General features: G+C 39.9%; 1 pseudogene; it reads left to right on the top strand.

Moving 5' to 3' along the window:
• Positions 1-2,222: 2,222 nt before the first annotated feature.
• Positions 2,223-9,123, top strand: part of LOC114006844 (histone H3.3-like) — an 11,883-nt pseudogene continuing 4,982 nt past the window's right edge.

The following is a 9,123-nucleotide window of genomic DNA, read 5'->3' as shown; positions in this document are numbered from 1 at the left end:
CACTGGGAGGTTGATTTCTCACTTTCCCTCTCTGTCTTTCTCTGTCTCTCTCTTGTGAGCACATACACCCTATGACAAAAATCTTAAATAAAAATGTAAGTAAATAAATAAATAAATTGAGCTTGTGGTAGGGCCCAGGTATCTGTAGTTTTAAAAGCTCTCCTTGTAATCTTAATATACAGCAAGGTGGAAAATGACTGGTCTCACCACACAGGACACCAAACAAAACAACTGCTCTCCTTGTGACTATCCCGTAGATATTCCCCCCTCATGTATACTTAGCCTGTAACAAAACTCCTATTTATTCTTCAAAACCCAAGTTTCCAAATCTTCTTTGGGAAGGAGTCCTTTAAATTTTCCCCAGCAGAGTTAGCTGTTCCCCTCTTCAGAATCCACTCTTTGTCTCTACTCTGTTATAGCATCATAGCTCATATTCAATTGTAATGATATAGTTTTATATCTTTTTCTCTCACTAGGAATAACTAGGCTGGAAATATCTTTGGGGCAGGGAATCTGGCTTATTTGTATTTTTTTCTTTAAACTGCAGAGTCTGGCTTTTATATAGTTAGTTCTCTAGAAGTAATTGACTGAAATGAATGAACAGAGTAAGCAAAACTTTGAGAGAGCCAAGTAAGTACTCTTCAGGTAGCCCCAGTCCTCTAATCATCCCCACCAGAAAATTATCCCCAACTCCACTAGACTTATTACTGTACACCCAAGAAAACAAAAGAAAGTGAAGAGGCAAATGTCCTGGGAATATATATATATTTATATGTGTAATAGTACTTGTCCTTGCTATCCCAGAGATTCCTAAGAATCTCTTCTTTGAAAGAGATTTTAAGTCCCATAAGGGTGGGAGTTTTTATTGCTTTTGCTCCTTGTTTTACTTCTAGCACCTCATAGAGAGCCTGGCCTATGAAAAGGACTAGACTGTTAAATTAAAATAAAATAATTCTTAAAAAAATAAGGGGGCAGGCAGGTGGCGTGGTGGTTAAGGGCACTGGACTCCCACATGGCCTACCATGGTTCTAGTTCTGGACCTGGTAGCTTCTTTTCTCACTTTCCCTCTTTCTCTCTCGTCAAATTGGAAAATAATAATAAATAAATTAAAATAAAATAATTCTTAAAAAAAAAGAAAGGGCTAGACAATAAATGGATGTCAAATAAATAGAAGATTGTAAGAATGTTTTATTTTTCTTTCTCATTTGTCATTCATTTCAGTGGTGCTCAGCTCTGTTTTGAGTGTTGTGCCTGCCCCTGAACTCCCTTTAGGGATACTCTGGTTTTGAAAATTTTGTGACCCTGAGCAAGGTATTTGTGGTGCAAATCAATGTTCGGTAGTGTCCTAAATTGTTCGCAGAGGTGTGGTAATCTTTTAGACTGAACATAATAGTCCAAAAACTTTCACCTTTTTTCACTACTCATCTGTGCACACACACACACACACACACACACACACACACTCTGAGGAAATAGCCCCAAGTTACACTGAGATGTTATACACCGACCATTGCTAATATGGCAAACTAGGACTCTACACTATGTTCTGCTCTTAAGACCTCGAAAGCACCTCTGCCCAGTGGGCTGAATCAGCAATGAATTTGATGATTTCTTGATGGCTGCTTGTCTTACTGAATCACTGATAGAGAATGTCAGTATTTTAGAGCTGGAAAGGTACTTAGGGATCATTGGATTTAACCTTACACATCTGACAGATGAGGAGGCTGAGAACCAGAGACATGTCACTTACCCAAAGTAACACAGCTCATTAGTTGCTGAATAACAGCGTTGGTTGGTGCCCTTATTTCCAGTCACCTTCATTTCCTGTTTACCTTATTACCAGCTCTAGAATCTGTCTTATGCTGGATCTAAATTACTGAATGTAGGAATGACAAATCATTCTTTGTTCTTTATGACAAAACAAAACCAAAAAGCAGTCTTTAAAAGAGTTGTGTTCTCTTAAAAATCAATCCCTTCTGATTAGAAGTGAGGTTAGAAATGTATTGCTCTCAGCTTGAAAGAAGAGATGGTGGTTTCTATGATTTAAATATATAGCACAAATATTCATCGGTTAACATTTGTGATGGGATTAAGAGAGTGAAAACTTAATTTGGGTGTTTGCAGCTGCCTCGGAGCCCATGGATCCTTTCCAATGCCAGCACCGCCTCTAGCTCACCAAACTCCAGCCAAAGAAAGGGGGTAAGTGAGGGGGTCTCTATACCATGACTGATACGAAGCAGACAGCCCCCAAATCCACCGGTGGTAAAGCACTCATAAAGCAACTGGCTACAAAAGATTCTTGCAAGAGTGTGCTCTCTACTGGAGGGGTGAAGAAACCTCATCGTTACGGCCCTGTACCGTGGCCATTTAGTGGAATTAGACATTATCTGATGTCCACTGAACTGATTTACAAACTTCCTTTCTAGGATCTGATGCGAAAAATTGCACAGTACTTCAAAACAGATCTGCACTTCTAGAGCGCAGCTATTGGTGCTTGGCAAGAGGCAAGTGAGGCCTATCTGGTTGACCTTGTTGAAGATACCAACCAGCGTGCTGTTCATGCCAAACGTGTAACGATTATATCAAAAGACATCCAGCTAGCATGCCGCATACGTGAAGAACGTGCTTATGAATTCACTATGATGGGAAGCATTTCATTCTCAAAAAAAAAATTGTTTTTCTCTTCTTCATGTTATTGGTAGTTCTGAACATAAAATACTATTTTTTTCCCATAGGTTTAAAAGGTACCTAAGTATATGATTGTGAATGGAAAATAGGGGACAGAAATCAGGTATTGGCAGTTTTTCCATTTTCACTTGTGTGTGGATTTTTGATGTAAATGTGGGGATGTAGAGCATTAATGCGAGTCAGAATATTTCGGTGAACAAGTTTCAACGTTCAACTTTATAACAATTATAAATAAACCTGTTAAACTTGAAAAAAGAAAAGAAAACTTACTTTGACTGTAGTTATGAGAGGTAGTGTAGTTATGAGAGGAGATTAGGATCAGGCTGAGGCCCCCACAGATGGATTACTTGTGAGTTTATAAAAGATGCAGGACACAGCCATGTGTGAGCTTATTCTATCTTGCCATGTGACACACTCCATCACATTATCAACCAGCAAGAAGGCCATCACCAGATTTGGGCTCTTTGACCTTAGACCCCTAAAACTATGAGCTAAATCAACTTATGTTCTTGTAAATCACCCAGTTTTAGGTATTTCTTCATCATAACTGCTTTGTAACAATTCTGGTGTGACCGTAGAACCAGCCTGGAGTGCATCTGAAGTAAAGTACTTTTCTATGTCTTGATCTTTACTCAAATATCTAGAATTCTAGTTTTAGGGAAAGTCATTCAGAGCTCAGGATTAGAGTTGAGGAGTGGGTTGGGGTAGAGGAAGATCCCCGCAGGGCATCTCACAAAGCATTGTCTTTCTCTACAGCATCGGGATGGTGGAGGTGGAAATGGGATCTCTCCCAGTGTATCTGGAGGCCTGCTATTGCTGTCTTGCCAATGCAAGACAGGTCTGAGGCAGGTGTTCAACATTATGTTCCAGCTATTCTGACTTAGCCATTGTAGTAAAGCCACACTGAAGCCAGGGAAATTGTCTATGGCTTAAAAATCAAAATTTCAGCCTAAGAAAAAAATTAGTATTGTGGGAATTGACATTTTGCCCTTTTCCTGAGTCCTTCCCCCAGAGTTAAGACAAGGAATAGAGATGAATCAATCATGTCAGAGCTCAACAATGAGCTAACTGGCTAATTTGGGCTTCCAGCTGAAATGCTAACACTAAATTTGAATATGTTAGAAATATGATTCCTATTAACTTAGGTTCCCATAAGCAACTACTTACATAACTAAAAGAGTACAAATTGACCCACTCTTGCTGAGAGAGACAGCATAACCAAGTTGAAATATGAAGAAAGGGAGGAAGAGAGAAAGAAACTGAAGAAGAAAGGGAGAGAAGGAAAGAAAAGGGGAAGGAGGAAAGAAGTGGAACATTTCACAGGGAAGAGGCTGACCTGTCAAGTACTTTCCCAATGCATGAGAGCAAATTACCTGGTGCAATAGGCGACCACGACAACCCTGAAGACGTCTAGCCCAAAGTGACCTCGTAACACCTGTCATCCTCGTAACAACTATTGGCCAAAATGCTGAGACGATTCAATGGTCGGTATCTCAGTTTCCTAGGGCTGCTATCACAAAGCACCACAAACTGGGTGATTTACAACAACAAAAATTTATTCTCTCGTTCTGGAGGCTAGAAGTCTCAAGTTCAGGTATCAGTGGGACTGTGCTCCCTCTGAAACCCTTTGTGGAAGGACCTTCATTTGCCTCTTCCAGCCTCTATAGCCCCAGCACTCTGACTTGTGGCAGATGACTCCAACGCTTTCACTCCACTGGGTATTCTCTCCATGCCTCTTTGTATAGCCTTCCTCTGTGCCTGTCTGCCTCTGTGTCCAAATTTCCCCTTCTTATAAGAATTACCAGTCATGGGGCCTGCAGGTGGTGTGGTGGTTAAAGGCACTGGACTCCCACATGGCTGACCACAGTTTGAATCCCAGACCTGGAGGCTTGCTTTCTCACTTCCCCTCACTCTCTTTCTCTGTCTCTCTCTGGTCAAATTAAAATAATAATAATAACAAATGAAGTTAAATAGAATAGCTCTTTAAAAAGAAAGAATACCAATCATATAAAGGGTCTTCAAGAAGTTCATAGAAAGTGCATATTATGAAGAAACCACATAGATTTTACAAATTTTGGCATCAAAATAAACTCAGACTTTAATTCCATTTTCCTACAAACTTTATGAAGTCTCCTTGCACTAGAGTAAGACCCAACCTAAGGGACTTAATTTCATTACCTTTGTAAAGACCCTATCGCCAAGAAAAGTCACATTCTGAGGCACTAAGGATTAGGACTTTAGCATATCTCTCCGGGGAAGCATAATTCAGTCCAAAACAAATGGCATGATGCTATTTGCCTTAGCATTGTAACCCACGTATATCTGCAGCCCTACCTGAACCTGCCACCTTGCAATGTTACCTGAACGTAAAAATATATCCAAGGATTAGAACAGAAAACTGTAATTGGAAGCACTTCATATCTTTTCAGTATCTTTTGACAAAATGCTAAAGTGGGTATACATCCTTAATAAATGGTAAAAGTTTGAGAGAGACCATCTCCTGTCTCCTTGTCTCTTTCTCCTATGGACACATACATAACAAAACTCTTACCCACACACATCTGGCGGTAGCTCCTGGAGTAAGTGGTTTTCTTCTGTCTTCTCCCTCAGAGTCTTTCAATAGCCACCTAAAAGATTGGTCTTCCTTCCTCACTTTCCTTTTCTACCAGAGCCCTTTATTATGGAGAATAACCAAGCCTCTTTGGTTTCTTTACACTATGCCTATTTATTTCTCAAATACTGCAAAGCAATGGGAAACCTAGGAGCCAATACAGCAAGCCAAATTCACCCTCCAAAGGAGGAAGTGGGAGGGCCAGCAGGTGGTATGGTGTTTAAGGCACTGGACTCCTACATGTTTTTGTCAAACAGTTCAAGTCCTGGACCCAGCAGCTTGAGACTCACACTGGTTGCTCGTGCATGCCCCAAATTCCAGAACAATGGAGAAGGGATTATCTCTCCAGCAAGCTCACAGACCCTAAGGCAAAAACCTTTAAAAAATAAAAAAGAGGAAGTGGGAGAAGCTGTGATACTCACATATTAATATTTTGTCAAGTTCTGCACTTCAGTCATTTTTACCATGCTTTGTTCTTAATACATAGTGAGTGGTATACTGTTTTATTAATAGAAATCAGTTTCTTTCTGTAGTCATTAAATAAATGTTGAACTAGGGACCAGCAGATGGTGTAGTGGTTACATTGCTAGACTCCCATGTAGTTGACTGTGGTTCACGTCCTGGACCTGGCAACATAAAACTCATGCTGGGTGCATGTGTGTGCATGTCCAAAATCCTGAGAGGAAAATGGAAGAGAAGGGATTGTGACATGGCCATAACCCCCCCCCCCCAGGGGGGGGTATTTCTTGCTGTCTTTCTCTCTGTCTCTCTCTGTTTCTCTGGGGAGTGCACGTGCCCTATAGCAAAAATCTCTCTAAAAGAAAGGAATAAATAAATGTCGAACCAATGTTTTTAAAATATTGACTGAACACCAGGCAATTAGTCTGCTAAGCATACTTACACATGTCTGAAGGTTTGGGGAAGATGTAATTTTGTAATCAAACGTAATAAGGTATTGGTAAAGGAGAGTAAGGTTTAACAGCTTGGGATTCCATATAAAAAGAGGATGACTGAGAGAAGATAAAAAACAAATCAATAAAATTGTTAAAGGCATGGAGAACACATTGATGTAGGCATAGCCTCTTAATTCCAGAACATATGAGAACTAAGCTGAAGGCATGTATTCAGAATCAAAACAGAAATTTAATTCCAAAGAGTAAGTTTAAAGTTCAGTTTGTGTCATTTAAAGTTTTAGCCTCATGGGGACCAGCAGTTGGTGTAATGGCTATGTCGCTAGACTCCCATGTAGTCGACCGTGGTTCGAGTCCCAGACCCGGTGGCTTAAACTCATGCCGGGGCTGTGTGCGGGCGTGCCCAAGATCCTGAGACGAGAATGGAGGAGAAGGGATTGTGGCATGGCCATCTCCACTGGAGGGTGATTTCTCACTTTCTGTCTCTCTGTCTCTCTCTTTCTTGTGAGTGCACATGCCCTACAACCAAAACCTCTCAAAAAAAAAAAAGTTTTAGCCTCATGAAATAAGTTCAAAATGAAATAACACACTTTCATGATTCCATCTTAGTCATATTTGATATGCCCTTCCAATGCTTCCACAAAAAATACATCAGAAAATGAAAAGAAGGCTGTGGTTGAGTGAGAATTTCTATTAGAAGGAATTCGGCTAACAGAAACATTGTGAATGTATGAGTAACAACATTCTGCTCCCAGTGATGGAGTTAAGAAAAGGCTTCAATTACATCTTTATTCTCTGTTCCCTTAAATCTAGGATGTCTTTACTAGAAAATCGGATAATCTCACCTGTTTAAATGTCCACTTTGTAAGACAAATAATAATGTGATTGAATGTATGGAAGAAAATGAAATGAAAAAAAAATGAAAGAAAAAAATTTTAAAAAAAAGAAAAAAAGAGAAAATCAGATCATCTTCTGTCTCTACAAGGGAACAATGAGGGAGTCTTTGAAAGTTTGTGAAAAATGTTTATTATGAGAAAGCTATTCATGGTTTTCAATTTTTTGCACCCAAATAGATTCATATTTTAATTTCATTTTTACATGAACTTCATAAAGTTCCCTCATATTTTCTGTCATAGAGCAGTGTAACCCATTCCACACTAACCTCAGGATTTCTTCTTTTTTTTTAAAAGGTTTTTAGCCCTAGAGCATGTGTGCTTGCCCAAAAGAGAAAGACAGAGACAGTGAGAGGGGAAAGTTAGAAGTCATCCCGAGGGGGGATGGTCACACTACAATTCTCCTTTTAGGATCTTAGGTATGCATGCACACACACCCAGCATGAGTTTTAAGTCACCAGGTCCAGGATTCAAACTGTAGTTTGTCATGTGGGATCCAGCACTGTAACCACTATGCCATCTGCTGGTCCCAGGGTTTCTCCCTTTATACCATTTTGTAAACTAAAACTCTAAGAATACAACACTGCTAGTAGAAGCATGTTTTAGTTTACATTACATTGTTGAGTATATATTAGACCCAGAAAAGACATCTAGGATGGGGAAAAGAAAGGAGGAGTCCCTAAGCACAGAGTAAAGACATCTAGGATGGGGAAAAGAAAGGAGTCCCTAAACACAGAGTTTGCTGGGGTGAGCAAACACCACACTAGGACATGCACAGAAGGAGGCTTCTGCCTCCCCAAAATGACTTCCTCTCTAGTTTATGGAGGAACTGTCACCTTGCTTCCATAGACTCTGGTAGTTCACTCTCTCTCTCATTCTCTCTTTTTTTTTTTCTTCTGATATAGGGTGTGTACTTGCCAGAGAGAGAGAGAGAGACAGAGAGGGAGAAGAAAAGCACCCTCCATGGGGAATAGTCATGCTGCAGTCCCTTCTCCTCCTTTTCTTCATCTTGTTGAGATTTTGGGCACACATACACACACCTGGCATGTGTCTCAAGTTGCCAGGTCCAGGACTCAAACCCGATGGTTGGCCACATAGGAGCCATCTGTCTTAACTACTAGACCACAGAGCTGAGCCAGATGTCTGGTAGTTTAATGCTCACTAGATATGGAATTGGTATTTTAATTATTGCATAACACTTCTGATAATCATGAAAAGGCCTGTAATTTTAATTTTTGATAATCATAAAAAGGCAATCTGTGATATTATAGAAGGCCTGAGAACTGAGACAATGTTCCCTCCACCCACTGATGTATAAGGCAGAATGGTCATGAAGACACATAGCTGCATAGTGATTTTTCTCTCATCCACTTTCCCCCAGCTAATTGAGTTGAGAATGCCTCCTGCTCTTAATCAAAATTGCCTCCAGTTGTTGGACTCACAACATCTTGTAAGCAAGTGAGAAATGATTGCTCCCCATGGTCTCCTACATCATTCTTATAAGTATTGAGTTTTGGTGTGCAGCATTAAGAAGTTTGTTAAAGCCTAGATTTTTAGATGTTAGCAGATAGGTTGTGAAGATTATTAAATGTTATGATATCATAAGGAAAAGAGGTTTAACCAAGAGCTTAGGTTGTGAGTTGTGGCAGTCATTTTTAGTTGCCTTCCTAATATCTATTCTACTGTTTTTACTTTCCAATAGAACTCCAAATTTTCTTTCAGTGTGGAAATAGGCCTAGTTTTTTGTTGTTGTCGTAGGTTGTTTTTTGTTTGTTTGTTTGTTTTGTTTTTAGGCAATGACAAACCACTTTCCAGATTCCTTTGCAGCTAAGGGTGGCCATGTGACCTTCTGACCATTGAAAATTAAATGGAAACCACTGGAAGGGGCTCTTGAAAAAGTACAATCTTATGTGTCTGGTGTATTCCCTGATTTGTTGACTATCATTTGTCCTCTTTCTGTCTGGAATACAGACTTCATAAGCATTTCTCTTACTCACAGCTGAATGCATTCCTAACTGAA

The sequence above is a fragment of the Tupaia chinensis genome, unplaced genomic scaffold (genome assembly GCF_000334495.1).
Source record: "Tupaia chinensis unplaced genomic scaffold, TupChi_1.0 Scaffold000093_1, whole genome shotgun sequence".
Taxonomy (NCBI): domain Eukaryota; kingdom Metazoa; phylum Chordata; class Mammalia; order Scandentia; family Tupaiidae; genus Tupaia; species Tupaia belangeri.
This window is presented reverse-complemented; position numbering and strand designations above follow the sequence as displayed.